The sequence below is a fragment of the Macaca mulatta genome, chromosome 10 (assembly GCF_049350105.2).
Source record: "Macaca mulatta isolate MMU2019108-1 chromosome 10, T2T-MMU8v2.0, whole genome shotgun sequence".
NCBI classification, from domain to species: domain Eukaryota; kingdom Metazoa; phylum Chordata; class Mammalia; order Primates; family Cercopithecidae; genus Macaca; species Macaca mulatta.
The window spans coordinates 13,081,762-13,095,145 of record NC_133415.1 but is presented as its reverse complement, the minus strand read 5'-3'; the positions used below and the strand labels follow the sequence as shown (position 1 = coordinate 13,095,145).

At 58.5% G+C, this 13,384-nt stretch overlaps 1 protein-coding gene across 2 annotated transcripts in view; it reads right to left on the bottom strand.

The window, feature by feature from the left end:
* KCNJ4 (potassium inwardly rectifying channel subfamily J member 4) overlaps positions 1 to 12,924 on the bottom strand; it is a 30,236-nt gene extending 17,312 nt beyond the window's left edge. Inside the window, exon 1 of one of the 2 annotated variants that reach the window (XM_015150354.3) lies at positions 12,785 to 12,924. The gene's annotated coding sequence lies outside the window, so the exon portion shown is untranslated. Of the gene's footprint in view, positions 1 to 1,962; positions 2,021 to 12,784 lie in introns of those variants that run through there. The other variant, XM_015150355.3, reaches the window with a different exon arrangement.
* Positions 12,925 to 13,384: the final 460 nt, after the last annotated feature.

The window sequence follows — 13,384 nt, the reverse complement described above, 5'->3', positions numbered from 1 at the left end:
TCCAGCGGAGGCCACTGGGTGGTATCGCCTGCTGGGCCCTCCTGGGACTCCAGCCCGAGACTCACACGCGGGGAACGAGCAGCCCTGCCTTCAGCGGCGCCGCTTGGAAGCGGCCCAAATGCCCATCCACGAATGGCACAGCACACAGACAGAAAAAGCCAGGAGGGAGCTCTGTGAGGAGCAATGTAGGTCTTCAAGATGTATTTTTAAGCAAAAAAAGGCAACAGTGATGAGCGGTGAGTATAGTAGCTACCATTTGTGTAAAAAAGGAGAGAGAAGAAATTTATAGATACACATATTTGCTTGTCTCTGCTTGTCTGTGGATGGTGACCCAGGAAGCTGGTGACATTGGCGGCTCCAGGGAGGGAAAGCAGGTGGCTGGGGACAGGGTGGGAGGAAGAACTGTCACTGTATTCCCGTTTGTGTCTTTTTGAATTTTAGAACCGTATGAACGTATTACCTGTGGGGAAATGCACATGAAGAGTTTTAAAATTAATGTGTACACATGCATATTTTCCAGAGAATGGTCATAGCATTGATAAGGTTGTCAAAAAGGACTGTGACCCCGAAAGTCTGAGAACACTTCACCTATGGGCTGCGTGGCTTTGGGAAAATTTCTTAACCTCCCTGAGTCACATCCGTAAAATGGGAAGGAATAACACCCAGCGTACAGGCATGCTGCCAAGGCGAACAGTGTGGGCAGGGGTTTGTAAACTGTAAAGTGCAGAAGACTTTCTTTTTTTATTTTTTGAGGCAGGGTCTCGCTTTGTCACCCAGGCTGGAGTGCAGTGGCACTATCACGGCTCACTGTAGCCTTGACTTCCCAGGTTGAAGCGATCCTCCCGAATAGCCGGGACTTCAGGTGTGTGTCGTCGTGCCTGGCTAATTTTAAAATTTTTTTGTAGAGACAGGCCCTCCCTGTTACCCAGGCTGATCTTGAACTCCTGGGCTCAAGTGATCCTCCTGCCTCGGCCTCTCACAGTGTTGGGATTACAGGCGTGAGCCACCATGCCCGGCCTGCAGCCCTTCTTGAAGGGGATGACTTACTCTCCACTCTTCCTCACCTCTTAGTCTCCCCTCAGCCCCCTCCAGGGCTCCTCTGCGCCCCCTTCCCTCTCAGCAGCTCTGATGGAGGCTCTGGACTGACCCTCGTCTTTCTCCTTGAGTCCTCCAGGCCTGAGGGTCCCTCTCCAGGTCGCCCCTTGCTCTCCTGCCTCTGGCCTCTCCATGCCCCTACACCGTGCCGTGCCCAGCTCAGCCAGCCCACCTCCCTTCCCTTCTCCCCAGTCCTCCCTGTGATCTCATCCAGTCCTGTGGCTTAAAATACCACCCGGCCTGCGCCTCCCCCCCAGGCAGCCACAAGCCCACTTGGCTCCCGCTCCCTGTGTCTGCTGGACAGTAAAGAGGCATCGCGAACCCGGTACTGCCAAGCCCAAGCCATGCCCCTGTCCTCCCCTCTCCTGCCTTCCCCATCTCAGTCTGTGACTCCTCCCAGGAGGTTGCTCAGGCCTGACATCTGGGCGTCATTCTCCAGCCTTCCCTAAGCCCAACCGCAATAACAGTGGGATAATAACTAACACGCACTTAGTGTTCACTGAGGGCCAAGCACTCACTGGTCCACACCTGCAAGGCAGGTGCTATTATCATCATCCCACAGCGGACTCGGGAGCTTGCCCAAAGCAGGTGAACCTCGGGGCCCCGGATGCATCCCCTCACCCAGTCATCCATCCCAAAGAACCACATCACTATTGCAGCCCGCAGCCTCTGCCTGCCGCCTCCTCCCACAGCCTCCACCCACCTCCCGCAGTCCATCTCCACATCACTCCCTGATCAGAGCTCTTGGTCTCCCCAGGGCACTCGGGATGAATGCCTGGCCTCGGGGGAGGTCCTGCCCTCTCTGACCTCACCCCCTCCACTCCCCATCCACCGGAAGAGACCTTCCTTCCCATCCCTTTAACGCACCAAGTTTGTTCATATCGATGGGCCTTTGCACTGGCTGTTCTTTCTGGTTGAAATTCTCTTCTCCAAGACTCCACCACTCGGGCCTTCCTGCCATTCAGATCTTGACTCAAAGGCTGCCTGTCCCAAGAGGCCCGGAGGCCCACCCTCCCCATCCAGCTCTCAGATCTTCCTGGCAGCCCTCAGCAGCCAAAGCAGTTTCATTTGCAACCTCATTAAGGGCAGGAACCTTGCCTCCCTACTTCACCCCAACTCCCAGAGCCTGGCACAGAGTACTGCTTCATAAACATCTAACGACTGACAAGATAACTCAGCCCGTCACAATTCCTGGGAAGGGTCTAACTGGGCCATGTGACAGATCGTGACCAAGGAGAAGCTATTTTTGACACAGTAGTCAGGGAGAACTTCCCAGTGGAGGTGGCCTCTGAGCAGTGACCAGACGACCCTCTGTGTCACTGTACACAAGCACAGTGGCCATGAACAGAGGGGAGAGAGGACAGGATGTCAGAGGGCTCAAGTCTCTGCCTCACCCTCCACGGAGCATGGGCTTCTCTTCCCAGGTGTCCCCCAGGTGTCAGGGGCTCGGGGGAGGATGTCCTGGCTTCACCCAAGGATGGGTGGCAGGGACATGTGTACAGGACCTAGTGGGAGAAGGCACGGCAGACAGAGGCCTCAGAAGGACCAGAGACAGCAGGAGGAAGAGTCAGCCCCTGCCCATGACCCAATGCTGGGCCACAGCCCCAAGGGACTGTCACTAACAGAATGCCTGCCATGGGGGGGCCATGGGCTGCGTGCACCTCTTTACTTCTGACCACCTCCCCACTGGCTCCTCAGGCCAGAGAATCTCCAGCTCCAGCCAACCCCCATCCATCCATTCATTCATCACCCTAAACGTCCCCTGAGCTGGTATAGGATCTGCCTTCCTGCCAGGTGCCAGATGTGTCTCAACACAGCAGAGTGCCTTGCCTCGGAGGGCGCTCTGTAAATAATTGAGTGAACATTTATTGAGCACCTACTGTATGCTGAAGGGAAGCAGGTAAGTCACAAACCTGCTTTGCTGAGCTCCATGCACCCATGTGTGCATGCATGGGTGTGTGTGCGTAAAAAGGCCTAGAGAGAAGGTCCCAGGAAGATGGGGGCAAGCAGGAGAGCACAAGGACAGAGCAGGGCTGGGCCTGGGCTGAGCGGAAAGCAGAGAATTTGGCCCGGCCTGGGATCTAGGCCCTGGGGAGAGGTGGTGACTCTGGAGGAGCGTGGGGCCCTGGACCTGGGTGGTCCACTGAGCAAGGGACAGGCTACTTCTGAGGGCAGGACAGCAGCATCCTGGAAGTCGTGACACTTACATCTTTAGGAACCAAACATCCAGGGAAATAGGAACCTGTGCGTCAGAGCTCTATGGGGCACCTCCTGGATTTCTATACAGGACAGTAGCTTTCAAGCTTTTTGACCAAAATCCGCAGTAAAAGCAAACATCCTGTTTGTTATTTTAACGTACTTTATATTTATTTTTTAGATATAGAGTCTTGCTCCAATGCCCAGGCTGGAGTGCAGTGATGCGATCACAGCTCAGTTGCAACCTTCTGGGCTCTTGCCATCCTCCCGCCTCGGCCTCCCAACGTGCTGGGATTACAGGCGTGAGCCACTGCACCCGGTTATATATTTAAAGCTGAAGTAAGAGCGTCACAAAATAGTATTTACCCTCACTACATGCATAGTATTTTGAAATTTTCTTTTTAATTTCATTTTCAGAAAACAAGTAGTGCGACTCACTAAATCAATTTCCCAGCCCACTAATGGGGCAGGACCTGTGTGCAATTTTTAAAGCACTGGCCTGAGTGGGGGTTAGGAGCTGTGAAACGGGATCCAGCGTGTGTCTTGAAGCTGTGACTGGAGGTGCTTGGACCCCGGGCTTTGTGACGCACAACCATGGGGGCAATTGTTGGATGTAATGGGCAAATACTGGGAAAAGTCTGTTAGACCCCCCAGCTCACAGGACTGCCACTCTGCAGCCCAAATAGCAGGGATTCTTTAGGTTCTGGGTCCAATTTATTCCCCTGGTCTTGTATTAGAGCCCCGCCTGCCCCCCTAACAGAGGCCATTGAGCAGTTGCTTACACATCTCCCAGGACAGGGCGCTCACCCCCGTTCGCAGGCAGCCTACTTGACTGTGAGGAGTAGGCTCTGCCCGGCTGCTGATGTAGCTGCCAAGCGGAGACCCTCCCGTGGCTGGCTGGTCGTTCTCCTCTGTCCTCTAGCCTGTTGTCTCAGGGACCCAGGATAGCTCTGGCAAGCGGTTCTCTCTCTGCCCCACCCAGTTCTCTCTGCTGCCCAGCCACTACCCGGTATCTCTTGGGGGCAGCCTTGGAGCCCAGCCAGAGAGAGGCCCTTTCCAAGGTCAAGTGGGCTCAGGCTCTGCAGCCTCATGACGGGGCTGGCACTCAGCCAGCCCTGCCCCACCCAAGCAGTTCTGGAGGCCTGGGGGAGGGAGGGCCGGGGGAGGCTTGGCTGTTCAGAGAAGTGATACCCCACAGCAGTGGCTGGTGATGGGGGTCTGGAAATCAGGCCCATCAGTGCCCTTGAGTGGCTGGGCCACAGAGTAGTTCATATCAACAAGCTGTGATACATTCATTCACTCACAGGCTCACAGGATCTTCCCAGTCACCCTAAGAAACAGACACAAAGGGCCAGGCGCAGTGGCTCATACCTACAATCCCAGCGCTTTGGGAGGCTGAGGTGGATGGATCACACGAGGTCAGGAGTTCAAGACCAGCCTGGCCCACATGGTAAAACCCTGTCTCTACTAAAAATGCAAAAATTAGCCCGGCATGGTGGTGCGCACTTGTAGTCCCAGCTACTCGGGAGGCTGAGGCAAGAGAATCACTTGAACCAGGAGGCGGAGGTTGCAGTAAGCTGAGATTGCGCCACTGCACGCTAGCTTGGGCAACAGAGCGAGACTCCATCTCAAAAAAAAACAAAGGAAAGAAACAGAGGCAAAAGTCCACCCTTACGGGGCAGGGGATGAAGGCTCAGAGGTGAAAAAGCTGCCCCAGATTCCACAGCTGCCCAGGGGTGGAGCTGGACAGGAACCCAGATCTTCTGTGTCCCAGTCATGGGCCTTACCTGGGACAACTGAGGCTGGAGGAGCCTTGGGGTAGGGGAGGGGGAGGCGGGCCACTCCTCCTGTCTTGCTGAGAGCAGGCTGGGTCTCTCTGCCCCAGAGGCAGGGCGAAGGACAGAGGGAGGCAGGGATCAATCAGCAGAGCCTTCTAGACGGGAGTGGGCTTCCCCGGAGATGGGGAGCTCCCCGTGAGGAACAGTGAGGAGGGACTTGAGGCCCATTTGTCAGGATAACTGCAGAAGGGTATCCATGGGCACGAGGTTTGAACGATGCCCAAAGCCCCTCTGCCTGCTCCATTTCACCCCCAGCCAGGGCCCCTCCAGCCCGTGCCCACCACCTCCCCTGTATGGCCCCAAGGAGCCCCTAATTGCCGACCCCATCCCATCTGTCTCCCAGGCTGAATGGTACCTTCACACTCACAGGGCAGAGGGTCCTGGGCTTCTCAGGCCTATGTGGAGAGGGGAGGCTCCTGGGGGAGTCTAGGGTGGGGGCTGGAAGAGGAGCTGCAGCGGGGTGGGGAAAGCTTCACTGAGGTGTCCCAGGGGCTAACTCTGCCACCAGCTTGAAGATGGGCACGCCCTTCACCTAGGCCTGAATCTCCCCATCAGTAAAATGGGGTCAGCTCCTCACAGCACACGCACCCCTGACCCCATGGCCTAGCTAAAGAACCCTCCTGGCCGGGTGCAGTGGCTCACCCCTGTAATCCCAGCACTTTGGGAGGCTGAGGCAGGCAGATCACAAGGTCAGGAGTTCAAGACCAGCCTGACCAACACGGTGAAACCTCGTCTCTACTAAAAATACAAAAATTAGCCGGGCGTGGTGGCAGACGCCTGTAGTCCCAGTTACTCAGGAGGCTGAGGCGGAAGAATCACTTGAATCTGGGAGGCGGAGGTTGCAGTGAGCCGAGATTGCACCACTGCACTCCAGCCTGAGAGACACAGTGAGACTCCATCACAAACAAACAAACAAACAAAAAACAAAAAAAAACCCTCCCATCCCTGCAGCCTAGGTCGCTGGCGCATGAGCTTCTCCCAGGACAGGCAAAACAGGAAAAGGCTGAACACGCCCCCCTATCCCCATGGGTGGCCCCCGATACACAGAGGGGCAAAGAGAGGCCCCCAGATGAACAGTAGCCTAGCCGAGGTCATGCGGAGCCAGTGAGGGCTGAGCTGGGATTCGATCCCAGGCCCCTGACTCAGGCCACCCTTCCTACTGCTGTGACCAGGGACCGCTGCCCTTCCCCTCGCTCCCATCTGGGGATTTTCTTGGGAGAGGGCGCTGAAACAGGCCCAGACCCTGCTCCCCTCCCGCAAACCCCATAGTTCTGGGGAGTGTCAGAGAGAGGAGGGGCCGGCAGCCCTGGGGGCCATCAGGACACAGAAGAGTCAGCAGCAGCTCCGGGTTGACAGGCTCTGCCACCATTGCTGTGTGACCCTGGGCAAACCCCGGTGGTCTCTGGACTCGGTTTCTCCATCTCCCAGGAGAGGTAATGGAGATAAGGCCAATGCAGGGGCAGACAGGAACTGCTGGGTGGAGCTTGGTGGGGGCTTCTCCTCCATCCCAGTCCCAGGGAGCTCCTCTGCCCAACTGCACCTCCCATGCCCCATCTCCCTTCTGCCCTGCTGGGGGCCTCCCACTGGGCCCGCACAGGCCTAGACCAAAGCTCCCAGCTGATAGGTCACCATGACAACGCTGCCTTCTCCCTTCACAGCTCCTGCTGGGGTCGGGAACACCAAGGACCCCCTTCCCTGGTAGCCCCTAAAGACCTCTTGACCTGCCAATGTCTCTCTGGAGCACCTCACCCTCCCCTGCCTGCTGAAGCCAGACGTCCCAGCTGTTGGCAGCAGGGCTGGTCAGGGACCGGCCAGCAGCCACAGGGAGGAGTGGGTGAGCTGCTGCAGGGAGGGAAAGGGGAGGCCCAGGCTGGCAGACATGTACCCGCCTCCCTTCAGGTGGCCAATGAGGGTCCTGGAGGGGCTGGCTCTGGGTGCACAGTAGGACAAAGCATACGTGGTTGTTTCTACCCAGGGGCCTGGAACCAATCCTTGCTTCTCTCTGAGCCTCAGTATTCTCATCTGAGAAGTGGGGGTGATGGTTCTCCCAGGGTGCTGGAGAATTAAGTGAAATCATGAATATGAACCCCAGTGCAGAGCCTGGCACTCAGCCTCCCTCCTGCAGCAATACCCCAAGAACACTGCTCTCACCCCAGCCACCAAGCACCGGCACCAGCCATCTGAGCAGCCCTCATGCCTGCGCATGCGCATGTGCCTGTGTCTGTGTCTGTGCCTGAGCATGCACGCGCAGGCTGAGAGGGGGCTGTGAGCAGGTGGGGCAAGGGGTGCAGAGGGAGGGGCAGGGGCCACACCCTAGCACTCCTCCCCACCAGTTTCCCAGCTTGTGTGGTCTTAGAATCAGGCAAAACCCATCCATTCAAATCCAGCCTGTTTCCAGCCAGCCACTTCCCCTTGCTGAGCCTCAGTTTCCCCTTCTGTAAATAAGAACCATCTATGTCCAAAGTCTTCCAGGTTCATGACAGAGACCCCGTGTTGGGCTGTGGGGCCAGGACTGGTCAAGACCTTTGGGAGTGGGGGGCCAAGACCAGAGCAAGCCGGAGCGTGAGCCCACCCCTGCTCCCCATGCTGCACCCCACCCACCACCCCGTGAGCGCCTGTGTGCGCGCCTGCAGGAGCGCGCATGTGTGACTCAAGGTCTATTCATAGCCGAGCTCCACCAGCTGCAGCGTCACAAGCAGAGGGGCCTCAGCCCATATTATTATTTCAATTACCATCTGAATTAAAAGTTTGAGCAGCGATCAGCCCACGTAGCAAGGGGAAGAGGGAACAGGAGAAAAATAAAGATGAAAAGGAGAAGGGCTGTGCCTGGCGATCCCCCACACCCCAAGGAGGGCTGAGTCCGCAGAGGAGGCTTAAAGGTTACGCCAGCCCCCAGGATTCCCGCCTGCCCTTGCCCAGGACCCAGAGTCCTCTCATCATTGGGAGAAGCGCTTTTCAACAGCAGCCCAAGCACAGCTACTCTGTGGAAATAGATCGTTCAGCCCAGGTTCACATGGATGGGGGACATTACTCGGAGAGGGTGAAGGACTGACCTAAGGTCACACAGAGAGCCACCCAAGGAAGCTGTCTCCAAGACCCTCCCCTGCCAGCCAGGTCCCACTGACCTCACCAGGCTCTGTAACACGTGTGCCATTTCCCTTCTGCTCCCCTCTCCCTGCGCCCTGAGCTGATAACTTTCCTCCTGCAGCCAGCCCTCTCTCAGCCCTCTGCATCCCCGACCTCACACCTCATGCCACCACCGTCAGCCCAAAGGCCCCTCCTCACTCACTGGCACAGGGGACAGAGCCCTGGGCCAGGAGACAGGCAGCCTGGCCCTAATCTAACTCTCTGGGCACCTTGAGGCAGGTCATTCCTTGTCTCTGAGCCTCAGTCTTCCCATCTATGAAATGAGTTCTCCCCTACGATGCATGGTGGTATCTGTCTTCAGAATGGAGCCCCCAGAGGAGCCAGAGGATCCCTGAGGGGGTGTCACGCTGTGGGGGCGACTAGACCATCTCCTGCCAAGCCCCAGCCCAGGGGAGGAACGTTTTCCACTCTTTCCCCAGGGAAGCCCCAGAGACAGCCCCCGAGAATCAGACTAGTCTGAACTCACACCCAGGCTCCTCTGCTTTCTTGCTGTGTGACCTTGGACAAATCACACAGACTCTCTGAGCCGTGGTTCTCCTATCTGCAACATGGGGACATCAAATCAACATTGCCATGGACAATTAAATGGGAATTTGCAAAAGCTCCTAGCCCAGTGCCTGGCGAGCAAATGTGTTTCCTCACTGGGAAGCAGGGAAGTGATGAGCACTGCTTCCCAGCTCCTCTTTGGGAAATACCAAAGGCTCCTAGGATTTTGGAAGTGGGGATGTTATTCGGCCTCACCCGTAAGGCGAGAATCACCTGGCAGGTGCTCATCTGGCTCTGCTTGAATACCTCTGGGATTGAGGAGCTCACTATCTGACAAAACATCCACAGCTGCTTCCCATCTTTCTCCACCTCCAGCTCTGGGAATTTTCTAGAATGGAGCATAAGCTTCCAGCTTAACCCCAAATCCAACCTGTCCTTGCCTGGGACTGCCTGAAACTGGCTTTAAAATGAGACTGAAAGGAGTTCTTCAAAGAGACCAATAGAGGGAGGGGATTAGTGCCCAAGGACAGTGGGGGTGAGGGGATCTGGAGAGAAGGAAGGGAGAAAGGAGGCGGCCGAAGTCAGAGCTGGGCCCTCGAAGCTCCTGGGTCCTGTCTGGGCTTGCCACAGTGTTACGCAGGGACATCTGTCCGTCTGCTTCCAGGTGGGGCTGGGAGCCAGGAGCCCTGGATTCAGGCCCTGGCCCTGCTTCCTCCACCCCCAAACCATCACTGTGACCCTGGTGGGTCCACTTCCCCCTCAGGCCTCAGTTTCCACTTTTGTAAAACAATGGCCCTAGCTCTGCTTCCTCCACCCTCAAACCATCATTGTGACCCTGGTGGGTCCACTTTCCCCTCAGGCCTCAGTTTCTACTTTTGTAAAACAAAGGCATCAGACCAGCGATTTAAGCTCCAAACCTTCTGTCTGAATCCAGGCACCCTCCCACTCTACCATGTCCACCCCCTGGCCAGCATGCTAGATCCACGGGCCCCTGAGTGTCTGTTTCAGGGTCAGAGGCTCTATCTCTATCCCTGTCTCCTGCTTTCATAGCTGTTGCCTTTGAGGATTCTGTCATCCCCATTTTACAGGTGGGGAGATGGAGGCATGAGGCGGTGAAGCCAATTGCTCAAGGTCACAGAGGGTGATCTGAAATCCAGGGCTCCCTACTCTGGGCCCAGGAGAGCCGCAGAACTTAAGGGCAACTTCTTTCAGGAGAATCACCAAGATATTAAATGACCGGCCGTTCTCTATACTTATGTGGACTCTGCATGGGGCAAAGGGCTGCCCAAGGTCACACAGCAAGGCACTGACAGACCAGGGTCCTGAACCAACCCCCCCTGCCCCCAGGCTCCACCCAGACAGGGGGCTGGCAATATGACCTGACTTTCTGCCCTGGTCCTGGGATCTCCCTAAGACTGGAGCCCACGTCCTGCCTCTAGCCCCTGCTTGGCTACCCCCAGAAGCCCCCCAGCATCTAGGACTGACGTGGGAAGAGGGAGCAGGAAGACAGGAAAGAAAGTTGAGGGCTGGCCACTTGCCCCTGGCCCTCTGGCCCTCCCCTCCTGCTCTCCTCGTGCAGGGGGAGCGGCGGCGGTGGTGATGTAATGCACTCGGCTTTCGTCCCGGTGCCAATCTCAGAAGAGAGACGACAGATTGCGTGAGCCAAATTTGGCATCCTAGGGGGAGAGGCATGAAAAGTGGAGATGTGGAGGAGCAGAGAGGAGCCTGGGGTGGTGCAGGAGGAGCCCCCTGCCCTACAGCCCCGAGGTGCCTCCCCTCCCTCCTCTCAGGGCCCCCATCTCTTCCCCAGCTCGCCTGGCCCTGGGGCCTCCCCTCCTCACTCTGAGGGACCAGCCTGGCTGCTCCCGGGACCCCTTGAGCCCAGCGCTACCAGGCCTACCCGCCACCCCCACCCCACACTGCTCCAGCTCTGTTTCCCACCGCCGCTAGTTTCCTGGTTACCATGTTGCTGGTTGTCATGTCGCTTACATGTCCTCGTGACTCAGTGGTCCCCGCAGAGGGGCCCCCTCCTCCTCACACCCCCCTTAGCACTCGCCCCCGCCTCCCCCAGATCCACATTAAGAAGCAGCCCGCCCTGTAAGCCTACACTGTTCCTCCTCCCCTTCCTTCTTATCCTAAGCTAAGACATCTTCTCACAGCATCTCCCAGAGCTACTTCATTCTCTCTTTCGCAAATGTCTACGAACCTACTATGCTCCAGGCTGGCGCACGCGGCTTTCACAGACCTGACACAGTCTGGAAAGTGCTCAACACCCTGATGAAGTCAGTATCATCATCCCTGTTCTCCAGTTGAAGAAACTGAGGTTCAGAGAGGTCAAGCCACCCACCCAAGGTCACCCAGCAGAAACTCAACCAGCTCTGCCTGGTCACAGCCACTCCAGAGGATTTTCTGAGAGAAGAGCTTTCTTTTCAAGGATAACCCAAAGGGCCATGAGGAATAGTACCCCAGATTCCCACTCTAATCCTGGACACTCCTCCTTGGTCAGCTCTCTATTTCCACCATATTCCCACTGCCCCATGTCCACCTCCACCCACTAGCTGTTCATCTGTCTTTTAAGGTAAAGTAAGTCTTTACTCCCATCTCCCCAGCGCTTTCCCCAGTCTGTGAACAGCCCTCTGCTCATTGAGCCCAGGGCCCGCCTTGGAGGTCACTGGGGCAGGGAGTGATGTCCCCATGCCACAGACATGGAAGCTGACAGTTGGGAGGAGAGTGACCAGCCCAGAGGGCTGCTCTCCCAGCCAGCTGAGCCAATTTCTGGGAGCCTGAATGGAAGACATATAAGACCCACTGCCCAGTGTGGAAAACCCCAGAAAGAGTCCCTCCTCCCAATGAGAATGGAGTGGAATGTTCTAGGCTCAGCCCTTCCAACTCCAGCTGGGATATGGGTCAGCTCAGTGGCCAACAGTCTCTGTTCCCACCATGCTGCACCCATCTCTTACCCCAGCTGCCCTGTTCCACCTTTTGCTCCCCTCATCACAGGCCAAGCCAGAGCGACAGCAATGCTCTTGGGCCCCTAAAGTCCTGCTAACTGCCCCCAAAAGGCCTGAAGCCATGGAGGTCATGGGACTCGATGTGGGGGAGAACGAACACACACACACACACACACACACACAGCTCCAACCCTTCTCTGGGCCTCCCTCCCTGAGTTCCCCACTTCCCCCAAACCTGCTGCTGAACATTCTACTGCTCTTGAGGCCCTGCTCTGTCAGCTGGCAAGGCTGCCCTGCCTCTAATACCCTCTGCTCCACCCCACCCAGCTTGCCACCTCTCAACTCCCTGCATCCTCTCCATCCTGAAGCGGGGACACTGGGGGCAGAAGTGTGGGTAGGGGGCAGGGAGGCTGACACTGGTGGGGGTATATTTGGTCGGTTGCAGGGGAAGTTCTCCCTGCGGGAGGCTCATTGAGACCTCTCTTGCCTTGGGGTGCTCCCTACACTCGGAGGAAAAAGCAGCCTCTGCCTCCCTCCGCAGCCGCAGTTTCTATCACTATGAATGTGCAGTGCCTCCTCTACCGATCCCTGCCCCTGCGCCCTGGGGTCGTGTGGCGCAAAGCAGGCGCTCAAAACATGAGAAGTGGGATTTCGTTCTTCAGATCACAGGGCCATTTGCAACGAGGCTGCAGCTGGGGAGGCGGAAAGGCGCCATCCCCCACCTTGCCACAAGTCACCTGCCTTGAAGCTCCCCGGCATGACAACTGGGGTGGGTGGAGGCAGGGAAAGGTCATGGCCGGGGCAGGAGGTCAAGACCCCTTCCACCCACCTCTCTCCCCCTTTCCAGTACACAACCCAGACCGCGACGCTCCCAGACGGACAGAGCCCGCCCGCTCCCGGGGAGTCACGGGACCGCGCGCGCGGCGCCGGGCAGCCGGGACCCAGCTCCAGATCAGGTGCGGAGCGGGAGGGGCCGGAGCGGCGGGCCCGGGACACACAGACACGCACGCGGCGGGACAGACTGACGGACAGACTGACGGACAGCGCCCGGGGTGGGCGAGCGCGGCTTACCGCTGGGCGGAGGGTCCGACGAGAGTCCGGGAGGCGGCGAGCGGGCGCTACATCCCACGGCGGGATCCGGCGGGCGGCGTCCCGGGCGCGGAGAGGGGAGTCCCGGTGCCTCCTGCCTCCGAACTCGGCCGGCCGGCCCGCGCCCCCCTCCCCGGCTGCCGCTCGGTCTGCGCGTGGGTCTTGGGGTCTCCGCGCGTCCCGGCCGTCCCGCGCCGCTCCCCGCGGGCCGCCCAACTTTCAGCGCTGCCCCGCGCCGCGCCCTAGGCGCCGCCTCGGCGTCAGCATCGTCGGGCTCGGCCGGGCTCAGAGCGCGGGGGTCCGGGGGCCCGGGGCGCCCCACCGCCCGCGCCCCCCACCCCCGCCGCAGGCGCCCTCCCCGCCGCCGCCCCCCGCTGCGCGCCGCTCCCTCGCTGTTACCCGCTCCTGGTCGCGCGCTCTGGCCCCGGCCCTGCGCTCCGCTCCCGGCCCCGCTGCGCTCGGCCCCGGCCCCGCGACCCCTCGGCCTCCCGGCCTGGGGTCGCCCTCCCCGCCCCCGCCGGCCGGGCTCTGCCGCCACCTCCCCGACCGCTCTTGCGTCTCTCTCCCGCCGCCGGGGTCTCC